We start from the raw sequence: 14,574 nt of genomic DNA on the forward strand, positions 1-14,574 counted from the left end.
CAACCTGTTGGCTCCGACCTGAGCAGCCTACTACTTTTCATTTTCAAATAATTTCAATCAATCAATGACCTTAATGCTAACTCCATTTTATCAGCTAATGACATCCACAGCAACGTATGCTAACTCTATTTTATCAGCTATTGACAGCCAACGAAACAGAATCACCAGAATGTTCTCTATCTAATCAGGTCCCCCTCACGAAATAGGTCTTCTGAATTCAATGTGACTTCCTGGATAAGTAAAGGTTAATAAATAACGTAAAAACCGATTGGCTTACTTGGGTAAACATCTTATGTGACACAGAAACCAATGCATTGTCACCATTTTATAACACTACGTAATCAGATTCAAACTGAATGTTTGGCAATGGAGACCACTCTTTAGAATTAACGACATTGCATTTGTTTTTCCTATAAGATGATTATATATACATGTAACTGCCCTATAACCCCTATACCGTTATGCTATACCGTTATGCTATACCGTTATGCTATACCGTTAGGAAACCTTGTTGTGAAACTGAAATGTTAGTAACACTTTATTTGTATAGTCCCAAGGAGATGGTTTGCAGATGGTCAGGAGACGGTCAGGAGATGGTCAGAAGACGGTCAGGAGATGGTTTGCAGATGGTAAGGAGACGGTCAGGAGAGGGTCAGGAGACGGTTAGGAGATGGTCAGAAGACGGTCAGGAGACGGTCAGGAGACGGTCAGGAGATGGTCAGCAGACGGTCAGGAGACGGTCAGGAGACGGTCAGGAGATGGTCAGGAGACGGTCAGGAGATGGTCAGAAGACGGTCAGGAGAGGGTCAGAAGATGGTTTGCAGATGGTCAGGAGATGGTCAGAAGACAGTCAGGAGATGGTTTGCAGATGGTCAGAAGACGATCAGGAGATGGTTTGCAGATGGTCAGAAGACGGTCAGGAGACGGTCAGGAGATGGTTTGCAGATGGTCAGGAGACGGTCAGGAGATGGTCAGGAGATGGTTTGCAGATGGTCAGGAGACGGTCAGGAGATGGTCAGAAGACGGTCAGGAGATGGTCAGGAGACGGTCAGGAGATGGTTTGCAGATGTTCAGGAGATGGTCAGGAGATGGTTTGCAGATGGTCAGGAGATGTTCAGGAGACGGTCAGGAGATGGTCAGAAGACGGTCAGGAGAGGGTCAGAAGACGGTCAGGAGAGGGTCAGAAGACGGTCAGGAGATGGTTTGCAGATGGTCAGAAGACGGTCAGGAGACGGTCAGGAGATGGTCAGAAGACGGTCAGGAGACGGTCAGGAGATGGTCAGGAGATGGTTTGCAGATGGTCAGAAGACGGTCAGGAGACGGTCAGGAGATGGTCAGAAGACGGTCAGGAGACGGTAAGGAGATGGTCAGGAGATGGTTTGCAGATGGTCAGGAGATGGTCAGGAGATGGTTTGCAGATGGTCAGGAGATGGTCAGGAGATGGTTTGCAGATGGTCAGGAGATGGTCAGGAGATGGTTTGCAGATGGTCAGGAGACGGTCAGGAGATGGTCAGAAGACGGTCAGGAGACGGTCAGGAGAGCGTCAGGAGACGGTCAGGAGACGGTCAGGAGATGGTCAGGAGACGGTCAGGAGATGGTTTGCAGATGTTCAGGAGATGGTCAGGAGATGGTTTGCAGATGGTCAGGAGATGTTCAGGAGACGGTCAGGAGATGGTCAGAAGACGGTCAGGAGAGGGTCAGAAGACGGTCAGGAGAGGGTCAGAAGACGGTCAGGAGATGGTTTGCAGATGGTCAGAAGACGGTCAGGAGACGGTCAGGAGATGGTCAGAAGACGGTCAGGAGACGGTCAGGAGATGGTCAGGAGATGGTTTGCAGATGGTCAGGAGATGGTCAGGAGATGGTTTGCAGATGGTCAGGAGATGGTCAGGAGATGGTTTGCAGATGGTCAGGAGACGGTCAGGAGATGGTCAGAAGACGGTCAGGAGACGGTCAGGAGAGCGTCAGGAGACGGTCAGGAGACGGTCAGGAGATGGTCAGGAGACGGTCAGGAGATGGTTTGCAGATGTTCAGGAGACGGTCAGGAGATGGTCAGAAGCAGGTCAGGAGAGGGTCAGGAGATGTTCAGGAGACGGTCAGGAGATGGTCAGAAGATGGTCAGGAGACGGTTTGCAGATGTTCAGGAGACGGTCAGGAGATGGTCAGGAGACGGTCAGGAGAGGGTCAGAAGACGGTCAGGAGACGGTTTGCAGATGGTCAGGAGACGGTCAGGAGATGGTCAGGAGACGGTCAGGAGAGGGTCAGTAGACGGTCAGGAGACGGTTTGCAGATGGTCAGGAGACGGTCAGGAGATGTTCAGGAGACGGTCAGGAGAGGGTCAGAAGACGGTCAGGAGACGGTCAGGAGATGGTCAGGAGACGGTCAGAAGACGGTCAGGAGACGGTTTGCAGATGGTCAGGAGACGGTCAGGAGATGGTTTGCAGATGGTCAGGAGACGGTCAGGAGACGGTTTGCAGATGGTCAGGAGACGGTCAGGAAATGGTTTGCAGATGGTCAGGAGACGGTCAGGAGAGGGTCAGAAGACGGTCAGGAGATGGTCAGAAGACGGTCAGGAGACGGTCAGGAGAGGGTCAGGAGACGGTCAGGAGATGGTTTGCAGATGGTCAGGAGACGGTCAGGAGATGGTTAGAAAACAACATTTCAACTAACTATCCACTAACTCTAACTGTAGCCCTAACCCTAACCTTAACCTTAACACTTAACTCTTATCCTAAACCCTTAACTTTTATCCTAACCCTAAACTTAACACTAGCCCTAACCCTTATTCTAAACCTAAACCGTAACCTTAGCAAACATTGGCTTATCAACAGACAGTATGATCATCTATAGAGCCTCTATATGGGACAATCCTAGATAAAGGTTGACCTAGGTGTTTAACAAGATGTCACCTCTATAGATTTTAACTCTCTGTCACCCTGCTATGATTTAAGGTAATACTGTTGCCAAACTGAAATGTTTGACAATTGTGTCACCTCTTTGGACATAAGAAACAATCTATTGCTCCTAAGCCTTTGTAAGCTGACTGTGCCCTCACGTGGATAAATGTCATATAAAAAACATAGCCTATGGCTTAAATAACGACCATGACCAGTGTAGGGAGAATGGCTCATAATAACGACCATGACCAGTGTAGGGAGAATGGCTTACAATAACGACCATGACCAGTGTAGGGAGAATGGCTTATAATAACGACCATGACCAGTGTAGGGAGAATGGCTTATAATAACGACCATGACCAGTGTAGGGAGAATGGCTTATAATAACGACCATGACCAGTGTAGGGAGAATGGCTCATAATAACGACCATGACCAGTGTAGGGAGAATGGCTTACAATAACGACCATGACCAGTGTAGGGAGAATGGCTTATAATAACGACCATGACCAGTGTAGGGAGAATGGCTTATAATAACGACCATGACCAGTGTAGGGAGAATGGCTTACAATAACGACCATGACCAGTGTAGGGAGAATTGCTTATAATAACGACCATGACCAGTGTAGGGAGAATTGCTTATAATAACGACCATGACCAGTGTAGGGAGAATGGCTTAAATAACGACCATGACCAGTGTAGGGAGAATGGCTTACAATAACGACCATGACCAGTGTAGGGAGAATTGCTTATAATAACGACCATGACCAGTGTAGGGAGAATTGCTTATAATAACGACCATGACCAGTGTAGGGAGAATGGCTTACAATAACGACCATGACCAGTGTAGGGAGAATGGCTTACAATAACGACCATGACCAGTGTAGGGAGAATGGCTTACAATAACGACCATGACCAGTGTAGGGAGAATGGCTTATAATAACGACCATGACCAGTGTAGGGAGAATGGCTTATAATAACGACCATGACCAGTGTAGGGAGAATGGCTTATAATAACGACCATGACCAGTGTAGGGAGAATTGCTTATAATAACGACCATGACCAGTGTAGGGAGAATGGCTTATAATAACGACCATGACCAGTGTAGGGAGAATGGCTTACAATAACGACCATGACCAGTGTAGGGAGAATGGCTCATAATAACGACCATGACCAGTGTAGGGAGAATGGCTTATAATAACGACCATGACCAGTGTAGGGAGAATGGCTTACAATAACGACCATGACCAGTGTAGGGAGAATGGCTTACAATAACGACCATGACCAGTGTAGGGAGAATGGCTTACAATAACGACCATGACCAGTGTAGGGAGAATGGCTCATAATAACGACCATGACCAGTGTAGGGAGAATGGCTCATAATAACGACCATGACCAGTGTAGGGAGAATGGCTCATAATAACGACCATGACCAGTGTAGGGAGAATGGCTCATAATAACGACCATGACCAGTGTAGGGAGAATGGCTCATAATAACGACCATGACCAGTGTAGGGAGAATGGCTCATAATAACGACCATGACCAGTGTAGGGAGAATGGTTTATAATAATGGCCGGAACGGAGAAGATGGAATGGCATCAAACACCTGGAAACCATGGAAACAATCTGTTTGATGTATTTGATACCATTCCACAGATTCCACTCCAGTCATTAACACAAGCCCATTCTCCCCAATTAAGGTGCCACCAACCTCCTGTGGCCATGACATTACATCCTGTAAGTGCAGCCATTGGCTTGTACCCATGGACTTTCTTTATGGCCTAGAGGAACAGGCTTTCTGTATACAGTACCAGGTATAAAGCTTATGCAGGAGAAGAGATTAGGCAGGATGTATGGAAGACTGAGGATACGAAGCATCAAGCTGGCTGGGTCGTACCTCAATTATCCCCCCTCTCACTCTCGCCTCCTTCCAGTCATCTGAAGTCAGAAACACAAGGAAAGTCCTCTCAGATCCGTGTAGAAGAAGGAATGGAGATAAGGAAAGGACTTTGGGGACATCACTTGAGACCAGAGGTGGGTGAATCTTACCCTGTGCCCGCAATGGCTTGTAGGGGTGCTGGATGGTGTTTTAGACTCAGCACCCCAGGGTGCATGTCAACAGTCTAAAAGCAGTGAGTGAGTGATCATGAGGGGTGGCTATATAATGAGTTCATAGAAGGTCTGAATATCCCACATGGCAGATGTCCAGTGACTATGACAATTACTAATCATTACTAATCATCTTTATTTTCCTGGGGGGCTCACTGCGCTTGGCAAGAGGAGTTCATTTGTGTCAGCTGAAGGGGGAGAGAGACAGGTGTTGTTCATTCCACCCGGGCCCCTGATTTACTCTTTCCTAGAAAAACACAGGGTACAAGTTTGCTTCCAATTTTGTCCACTCTTTTTGTTTGACAAGATAGCTGAGAATGAGATGAGATGTTAAATACAAAGGCAGTCAATAAAACAAGATCAAATGGTTGTTTTAGTGGTTTCATATTTTATTGAATAGGACTTATGAAAGGGGTTGCGAATTAAAAAAAAAAAAATAACAAAACTGCACATGCATTTTACTGGTATTTTTTTTGGTCTATCTTAATTTAATTTAGTCTAGAAATGAATTGTTTTTAATCTTTGTTACTTTTTATGATTAAAATTTTTTTTGTTAACCACGTTGTACTGTATTTTGTATTTTCACATACATTTATAAAGTTCCTTGTAGGGTTGGCCACCCTTCTCCGTTTCCATGCGTTATATTACGGAGAAGCGCTATAGCCAACGAGAGGGGGTAGCACTCGGTCTGACGTCATGATCTTACAACAAGATACGCCTGGAGCTCTATCACCGAGGCGAATAATTTACGGTATAAAAAGATTTACAGCCGAGAGGGCTAACTCGTTGGAGCACACAAGCAATTACAAAGCCAGCTAGATACAACTTTTGGCACCAGCGGAGCGCAGCGCACAACCCTCGAATACGCTCCTTGAGCTGAGCCCTCTCTTGCCTCTTTTTTATCCCGGGTGACAATTAATTTGTGCGCTCCAAGTCAAATCAGAGCGCACTCCGTTGAAATGCGAGCAGTAGCATAAAGACCTTGCACCTTCGAGAGAGGGGACAGAGACATATTTAGTGTTTGACAGTGTCAGACAGTGAGCGGGGAACAGCAGAGGAGCACCTGTCTTCACGGCATGTCCTTGGAAAGCAGCTAAAACCGAGACGCATCATCGGTCTAGTCCGGGGACAGAAGCCTAAACAAATGGGCGCTGCCAGCGTGGACCTGCTGGTCACCCTCCAGATCCTGCCGGGTTTCTTCTCCAACTGCCTGTTCCTCGCGCTCTACGACTCGGTGGTGCTGGTGAAGCGTGTGGTGTCGTTGCTGAGCTGCCCTGGCGGCGGCGGGGGAGAGTGGCAGCGCATGCTGACCTCGGCAGGGCTCCGTTCCATATGGAACAGCTTTCTGCTGGACGCATACAAACAGGTAATGAACCATGTCATACTGTCGTATAAACAGCATTCTGCTGGACGCATACAAACAGGTAATGAACCATGTCATACTGTCATATAAACAGCATTCTGCTGGACGCATACAAACAGGTAATGAACCATGGCATACTGTCATATAAACAGCATTCTGCTGGACGCATACAAACAGGTAATGAACCATGGCATACTGTCATATAAACAGCATTCTGCTGGACGCATACAAACAGGTAATGAACCATGTCATACTGTCGTATAAACAGCATTCTGCTGGACGCATACAAACAGGTAATGAACCATGGCATACTGTCGTATAAACAGCTGTCTGCTGGACGCATACAAACAGGTAATGAACCATGGTATGTTAACACTGCAGGCTACACTGAGGCTCGAGTTTGTGTTTATACTGTGAGTTGTAGCAACTTGTATTGTGGGTATAACTGTGTTCAACAGGCCCACAGGTATTGGGCAATGTTCCAATATGATAGTAATCTCTCATGGACATATTCACAGATTATTTTACTCTTGTGTAAGACTAGCGAAATAGTGTCCTCTAAAAGTGTCCGAGTGGCATCACCTGGAAAAGTTGGTATGCGTCAGCATACAATTATCTCAACGGTTATAGGCATACTTCTCTGTTAATCTTAACCTTTCAAAAGCACTGTATCGTTTTTAGAAGGTCAGTCCTTCATTTTAAAAGGACAGTTATACATCTGCATCACTGAATTCTTCTTATCTGGTCATCTGAGCCCATGTCCTCTCCTTTAAATGTTGAACTTTAATATCAAATTCAAAATGTAGGTTATCTGATCTAAAACGTGATGAACTTTGGTCCCCAGACAGTCAAAACCATGAGGGCCATTCACCCCTCTGTTACTCAGAAGTTCAGAGGTCTGGCTTCTCCTAAATGTTACATTTTAACTCCCAAACCAAACAGAGACCAGTGTGTCAGTGCCAGCCAGACACCATGTAGACAGGTAGACAGGTAGACATGTAGACAGGTAGACAGGTAGACAGGTAGACATGTAGACAGGTAGACAGGTAGACATGTAGACAGTTAGACAGGTGGGCACTTACACAGATCATCTTACTTCTACAGGCATTTTGACAGATAAGAACATGTACAGAATGGATGTGAATGGCTTATAGGAGGTGAATGAAACACGTGCACGACGCTCGTCACTAAAGAATGTGGTTGGTCTAGTTTGGGGTAATTTGGTAGAGGAATCCCCTGCTTCTCCCCTCTCTGTCCCCTTGTTGGTCTAGTTTGGAGTAATTTGGTAGAGGTCTCCCCTGCCTCTCCCCTCTCTGTCCCCTTGTTGGTCTAGTTTGGGGTAATTTGGTAGAGGAATCCCCTGCTTCTCCCCTCTCTGTCCTCTTGTTGGTCTAGTTTGGGGTAATTTGGTAGAGGACTCCCCTGCTTCTCCCCTCTCTGTCCCCTTGTTGGTCTAGTTTGGGGTAATTTGGTAGAGGACTCCCCTGCCTCTCCCCTCTCTGTCCCCTTGTTGGTCTAGTTTGGGGTAATTTGGTAGAGGAAACCCCTGCCTCTCCCCTCTCTGTCCTCTTGTTGGTCTAGTTTGGGGTAATTTGGTAGAGGACTCCCCTGCCTCTCCCCTCTCTGTCCCCTTGTTGGTCTAGTTTGGGGTAATTTGGTAGAGGAATCCCCTGCTTCTCCCCTCTCTGTCCTCTTGTTGGTCTAGTTTGGGGTAATTTGGTAGAGGAATCCCCTGCTTCTCCCCTCTCTGTCCTCTTGTTGGTCTAGTTTGGGGTAATTTGGTAGAGGACTCCCCTGCCTCTCCCCTCTCTGTCCCCTTGTTGGTCTAGTTTGGGGTAATTTGGTAGAGGACTCCCCTGCCTCTACCCTCTCTGTCCCCTTGTTGGTCTAGTTTTGGGTAATTTGGTAGAGGACTCCCCTGCCTCTCCCCTCTCTGTCCCCTTGTTGGTCTAGTTTGTGGTAATTTGGTAGAGGAAACCCCTGCCTCTCCCCTCTGTCCCCGTGTTGGTCTAGTTTGGGTTAATTTGGTAGAGGAAACCCCTGCTTCTCCCCTCTCTGTCCCCTTGTTGGTCTAGTTTGGGGTAATTTGGTAGAGGAAACCCCTGCCTCTCCCCTCTCTGTCCCCTTGTTGGTCTAGTTTGGGGTAATTTGGTAGAGGAAACCCCTGCTTCTCCCCTCTCTGTCCCCTTGTTGGTCTAGTTTGGGGTAATTTGGTAGAGGAAACCCCTGCCTCTCCCCTCTCTGTCCCCTTGTTTGTCTAGTTTGGGGTAATTTGGTAGAGGAAACCCCTGCCTCTCCCCTCTCTGTCCCCTTGTTGGTTTAGTTTGGGGTAATTTGGTAGAGGAATCCCCTGCTTCTCCCCTCTCTGTCCCCTTGTTGGTCTAGTTTGGGGTAATTTGGTAGAGGACTCCCCTGCCTCTCCCCTCTCTGTCCCCTTGTTGGTCTAGTTTGTGGTAATTTGGTAGAGGAAACCCCTGCCTCTCCCCTCTCTGTCCCCTTGTTGGTCTAGTTTGGGGTAATTTGGTAGAGGAAACCCCTGCTTCTCCCCTCTCTGTCCCCTTGTTGGTCTAGTTTGGGGTAATTTGGTAGAGGAAACCCCTGCCTCTCCCCTCTCTGTCCCCTTGTTGAGAGTCTGATCCTCAGTTGTGTCCTTGTCACCTTATCACACTCTCTCTATCGCTTCATCCTCTCTTGTTCTCTTTCACTCTCTCATGCCCCCTCTCTTCCCCTCGCCCTGCCTTTGTCGTTCAGTCCTTGTCTCTGTCGTTCAGTCCCTGCTCCTGTCGTTCAGTCCCTGCCTCTGTCGTTCAGTCCCTGTCTCTGTCGTTCAGTCCCTGTCTCTGTCGTTCAGTCCCTGTCTCTGTTGTTCAGTCCCTGTCTCTGTCGTTCAGTCCCTGCCTCTGTCGTTCAGTCCCTGCCTCTGTCGTTCAGTCCCTGCCTCTGTCGTTCAGTCCCTGCCTCTGTCGTTCAGTCCCTGCCTCTGCTGTTCAGTCCCTGCCTCTGTCGTTCAGTCCCTGCCTCTGTCGTTGCCTCTGTCGTTCAGTCCCTGCTTCTGTTGTTCAGTGTTTCTATGTCAAACGGTTTTGGCATATTTCAGTCTTCTGTGATGGACAGGACTAGTCAAAAGTTTGGGCACACCTACTCATTCCAGGGTTTTTCTTTATTTTTACTATTTTCTATACTGTAGAATAGTAGTGAAGACATCAAAACTATGAAATGACATATATGCAATCATGTAGTAACCTAAATATATTTTATATTTGAGATACTTCATAATACTCACACTTTGCCTTGATGACAGCTCCATCACACACACACACACACACACACACACACACACACACACACACACACACACACACACACACACACACACACACACACACACACACACACACACACACACACACACACACACACACACACACACACACACACACACACACACACACAGGGCTAGGTAGGTTACTTTCTAAATGTAATCTGTTACAGTTACTACATTACCTGTCCAAAATTGTAGTCGGTAATGTAATTGTTTTGATTTCCCAAACTCAGTAATAATAATTTCTTTGGGGCGGCAGCGTAGCCTAGTGCTTAGATTGTTGGACTAGTAACCTGGAAGGTTTCAAGATTGAATTCCCGAGCTGACCAGAGCCAACTCAGTTGTTTATGATCTTGTTGTCATGGAGGACTGATTGGGCTCATTGCTACCATTGCTTGCCATAGGCTTATTGTTTACGTTTTTGTTGATGACACTTTGATATCTCGATAATTTTCAGCTGTTTAAGTCTACCAAAGAGCGCAAGTTTGACCTTGTGTCCATTAGGCCTATGGAGAAAGAAAATGTATTTAGCATGAATTAGATTGAGCAATGAAAGCCCCAACCCGTGGCCTTCTTATATAAACTCTTTGTTGACAGTATGGAGCATAATACCAGAGAGGAGTATAGAAGGGAGAAAGCCACCAGACTTCTGTTCCACAGACTGGGATCCACACGATGCAGCTGTTGCAGGAGCCCTGGCTATCCACTGGTCGACGAAAACAACAATTGATAGGCAGCTTACAATTATTCAATTCAACCATTATTGGTATAAAATACACATATTTTATTTTTATTTATTTCAGCTTCATTTAACCAGGTAAGCTAGTTGAGAACAAGTTCTCATTTGCAACTGCACCTGGCCAAAATAAAGCGTAGCAATTCGACACATACAACAACACAGAGCTACACATGGAATAAAACAAACATACAGTCAATAATACAGTAGAAAAAGTCTATATACAGTGTGTGCAAATGAGGTAGGATAAAGGAGGTAAGGCAATAAATTGGCCATAGTGGCGATGATATATACGTTTGTGAACAGCCATCCACCACAACCACAATCCGTAAGGCACAAATAGCTACATGAGAGAGCAGCAGTGTGATTCACATCAATAATACATGATATCCAATGAAGGTGCCACCAACCACCTGTAGTGTGTATATTATTGTGTCTTGATTGACTGGCGACACCAAGCTTCTCTTTTCTTTCAGAAAGACAGTACAGCTCAAGATGACCAGCTGATAACCAACCTCTCTTTATCTCTCCCTCCCTCCCCTCCTTCCTCTCGCTCTTCTCCTACCCTCCTTCCCTCCTCTCCCTCCTCTCCTCCCCTCTCTCTCCCCATGTAGGTGAAACTTGGCAGTGAGGCACCCAACTCCAAAGTGGTGAAGGTTCCTGGTAGCGGTGGTAACCATGGCGTCCGGCGGAGGAGCAGTGTGACCGCCACCACGGCCCGTCATCCTGGAGACGAGTGCCGCCTGCTGGACTTCGAGTCATCAGAGCGCCCTCTTGTGGTGAACTTCGGTTCGGCCACCTGACCCCCATTCATCAGCCACCTGCCTGCCTTCCGGCTGCTGGTGGAGGAGTTCTCTAACGTGGCTGACTTCCTGCTGGTCTACATCGACGAGGCGCACCCCTCAGACGGCTGGGTGGCGCCCACCATGGGCCCATGCTCCTTCGAGGTCAGGAAGCACCGGTCGCTGGAAGAGAGGGTGGTGGCTGCCATGAAACTGACTGAGGCCTTCAGCCTGCCGCCTCAGTGCCAGCTGGTGGCTGACTGCATGGACAACAATGCTAACGTAGCCTACGGCGTGTCCTACGAGAGGGTGTGCATCGTGCAGAGAAGGAAGATTGCCTACCTGGGTGGGAAAGGACCCTTCTTCTACAACCTGAAGGATGTGAGGCAGTATCTGGAACAGAGATATGGCAAGAGATAAGGGGCAGACAGACAGAGAGGACGAGTTCTGTGACAACTGAACGGCTGATAAGAGAAAGACAGAATATTTATTTTCGTATAAAGGGAGAATTAAAGGAAGGCGAGGTGCTTTCAGAACTGATCTGTTCTGACCACGAATGACAGGCAATGCTCGGGAACAGAACATGTGACAGGTTCTAAAATTCCCAAGTTCCACATCTCTGGAACTTCCTTTCTGGAAGGAGACCAACATTCCATAAAACCTTTTGACTGGAACACAATAGAACAGATAGACTTAAGAACATGGACTGATGCTCTGCTACCTATGACAGTGAGTTGACTGAAAGAAGAAATTGAATAGGTTGACCCGTGACACGCTTTATCAATAACTCCAACCCCAGTTGCGAATAATCTAAACGTTTTCTAGTTACAGTACACATTATCTTCTAACCTGGCTCCTTTCAAAACCAAAACCAAATTACTGCACAGAGAAGAAAGCACAAGTGCCCAACTATATAAATGTAAATGTATATATATATACGCAAATATGTGTATATATATATATATATGCATATATATATATATAAACAATTATATTAATTTATTTCTATGGAGTTTTAAATGTTATGTTTGTTTTTACACCACGATAATGTTTTGTATGTTGATGCACTTGCAATGCTTTTTATTTAAGAAAACAATCGATCATATAAGGGGTGTTATACCACTGTTTAAACCACCTAGAGTAGACTGTTTAAACCACCTAGAGTAGACTGTTTTAAACCATCTAGAGTAGACTGTTTAAACCACCTAGAGTAGACTGTTTAAACCACCTAGAGTAGACTGTTTAAACCACCTAGAGTAGACTGTTTAAACCACCTAGAGTAGACTGTTTTAACCACCTAGAGTAGACTGTTTTAACCACCTAGAGTAGACTGTTTTAACCCATCTAGAGTATACTGTTTTAACCCATCTAGAGTAGACTGTTTAAACCATCTAGAGCAGACTGTTTAAACCACCTAGAGTAGGCTGTTTTAAACCATCTAGAGTAGACTGTTTTAAACCATCTAGAGTAGACTGTTTTAAACCATCTAGAGTAGACTGTTTTAAACCATCTAGAGTAGACTGTTTTAAACCATCTAGAGTAGACTGTTTTAAACCATCTAGAGTAGACTGTTTTAAACCATCTAGAGTAGACTGTTTTAAACCATCTAGAGTAGACTGTTTTAAACCATCTAGAGTAGACTGTTTTCAACCATCTAGAGTAGACTGTTTTCAACCATCTAGAGTAGACTGTTTTCAACCATCCAGAGTAGACTGTTTTCAACCATCCAGAGTAGACTGTTTTAAACCATCTAGAGTAGGCTGTTTTAAACCATCTAGAGTAGACTGTTTTAAACCATCTAGAGTAGACTGTTTTAAACCATCTAGAGTAGACTGTTTTAAACCATCTAGAGTAGACTGTTTTAAACCATCTAGAGTAGACTGTTTTAAACCATCTAGAGTAGACTGTTTTCAACCATCTAGAGTAGACTGTTTTCAACCATCTAGAGTAGACTGTTTTCAACCATCCAGAGTAGACTGTTTTCAACCATCCAGAGTAGACTGTTTTAAACCATCTAGAGTAGGCTGTTTTAAACCATCTAGAGTAGACTGTTTTAAACCATCTCGACTCAGACACTTCCAAGCACATCGTTCATGTTACACCACCACCTAGAAAATAGACGTTAGCTCTGTGTCCATCTCCTCCATATGGGCGTTTTAACCCAACAGACAATGAGAGATGGAGGAAAGTAAACCCAAGAGCAAAGCACCGAATGAAGAAACAGAGGCAGTATGTGTACTGTAGTCAGCACCAAGGCTACGTCGCTAGATAGCTAGCTGTAATCCCAGGGGCTGTTTGCTGTTGGTGATGGTTCGTGTTAGCGATGAGGCAGGGGTGTACAAAGATGTAATGGGTTGAGGGAGATAGCCATGTTTCCATAAACCTAAGGTGAGTTTTCTGAAAGCTTTATGGCTAACGTGGTACTTCATTTCTCTCAACAATCAAGACTCAAACCCCATGTAGAACATCAAACATTGATTTTGCAATTGGTGCTATCATGGTTGAGTTGTCAAGATATACAAAGTGCCACGTTAGCTATGAAGCTTCTGTGAAACTCTGAGTTCTGAGGTGTGTGGCATGAAGTGAGAAAGGCTAAGGACAGCAGGTGAGACGGGCTAAGAACAGGTGGTGTCTAGATGACTTAAGAAGGTGTTTCAAAAGGGGTGTGTGTCAGTTTTATGGTGTGAAGTGACTGAAGAGGTTTTTAGTTGATCACACAGACAGTTGTCCATGGTAAAACAGACACACAGACAGTTGTCCATGGTAAAACAGACACACAGACAGTCGGTTTGGGTCGAGACGGGGCTGGTGTGAGAATGAAAACCACTGACTAAAGGGGGGTAACTGACTCAGTCTTTGGTTGGATGACAGACCTCACTTCCTTGACGTAGACTCAAACCAACATGTCTGAACATCATCAAACCAACTAACATTCGCACACAATCTCTCTCTCTAGGAGAGGTCCATCAACTAATATTCGTTTTCTTTATCCATTTGTGTAGAGCTGTGTTTAATAAACTCCAGAGGAGAGGAGTGATGGAAAGAAAAATAAAGATGAATTTACTACTCTGTGATTTGTGATTTCTGTCTGTGTCTGTCCTGATGGGGCCAGATAACCACGAGGGAGGGAGAGAGAGTAGAGAGGGAACAAAAGAAAGAGAGAGAACGAAAGAGACAGACAGAGAGAGAGACACTGAAAGAAGGAAAGACCTGTTCAGGGAGTTTAAACAGAAGCATTATTTCTGTACCTGTGTGAGTGCTTGTGCCTATGAACAGCTCTCCTTGAAAAAATAAATAAAAAACCTTACACATAAAATAGGTGAAATGACTCCTAAAATGCGACAGCTTTGGACACGCTCTCTATGATA

General features: G+C 45.7%; 1 pseudogene across 1 annotated transcript; it reads left to right on the forward strand.

Annotated features, from left to right (window-relative positions):
- The first annotated feature begins 5,709 nt into the window (after nt 1–5,709).
- LOC110505893 lies at nt 5,710–14,275 on the forward strand (annotated as a pseudogene). Its single transcript, XR_005039569.1, has 2 exons — nt 5,710–6,369; nt 11,039–14,275. The product of XR_005039569.1 is annotated as a type II iodothyronine deiodinase-like (transcript).
- The last annotated feature ends 299 nt before the right edge of the window (nt 14,276–14,574 follow it).

This window comes from Oncorhynchus mykiss, chromosome 25 (assembly GCF_013265735.2).
Source record: "Oncorhynchus mykiss isolate Arlee chromosome 25, USDA_OmykA_1.1, whole genome shotgun sequence".
Taxonomy (NCBI): Eukaryota; Metazoa; Chordata; class Actinopteri; order Salmoniformes; family Salmonidae; genus Oncorhynchus; species Oncorhynchus mykiss.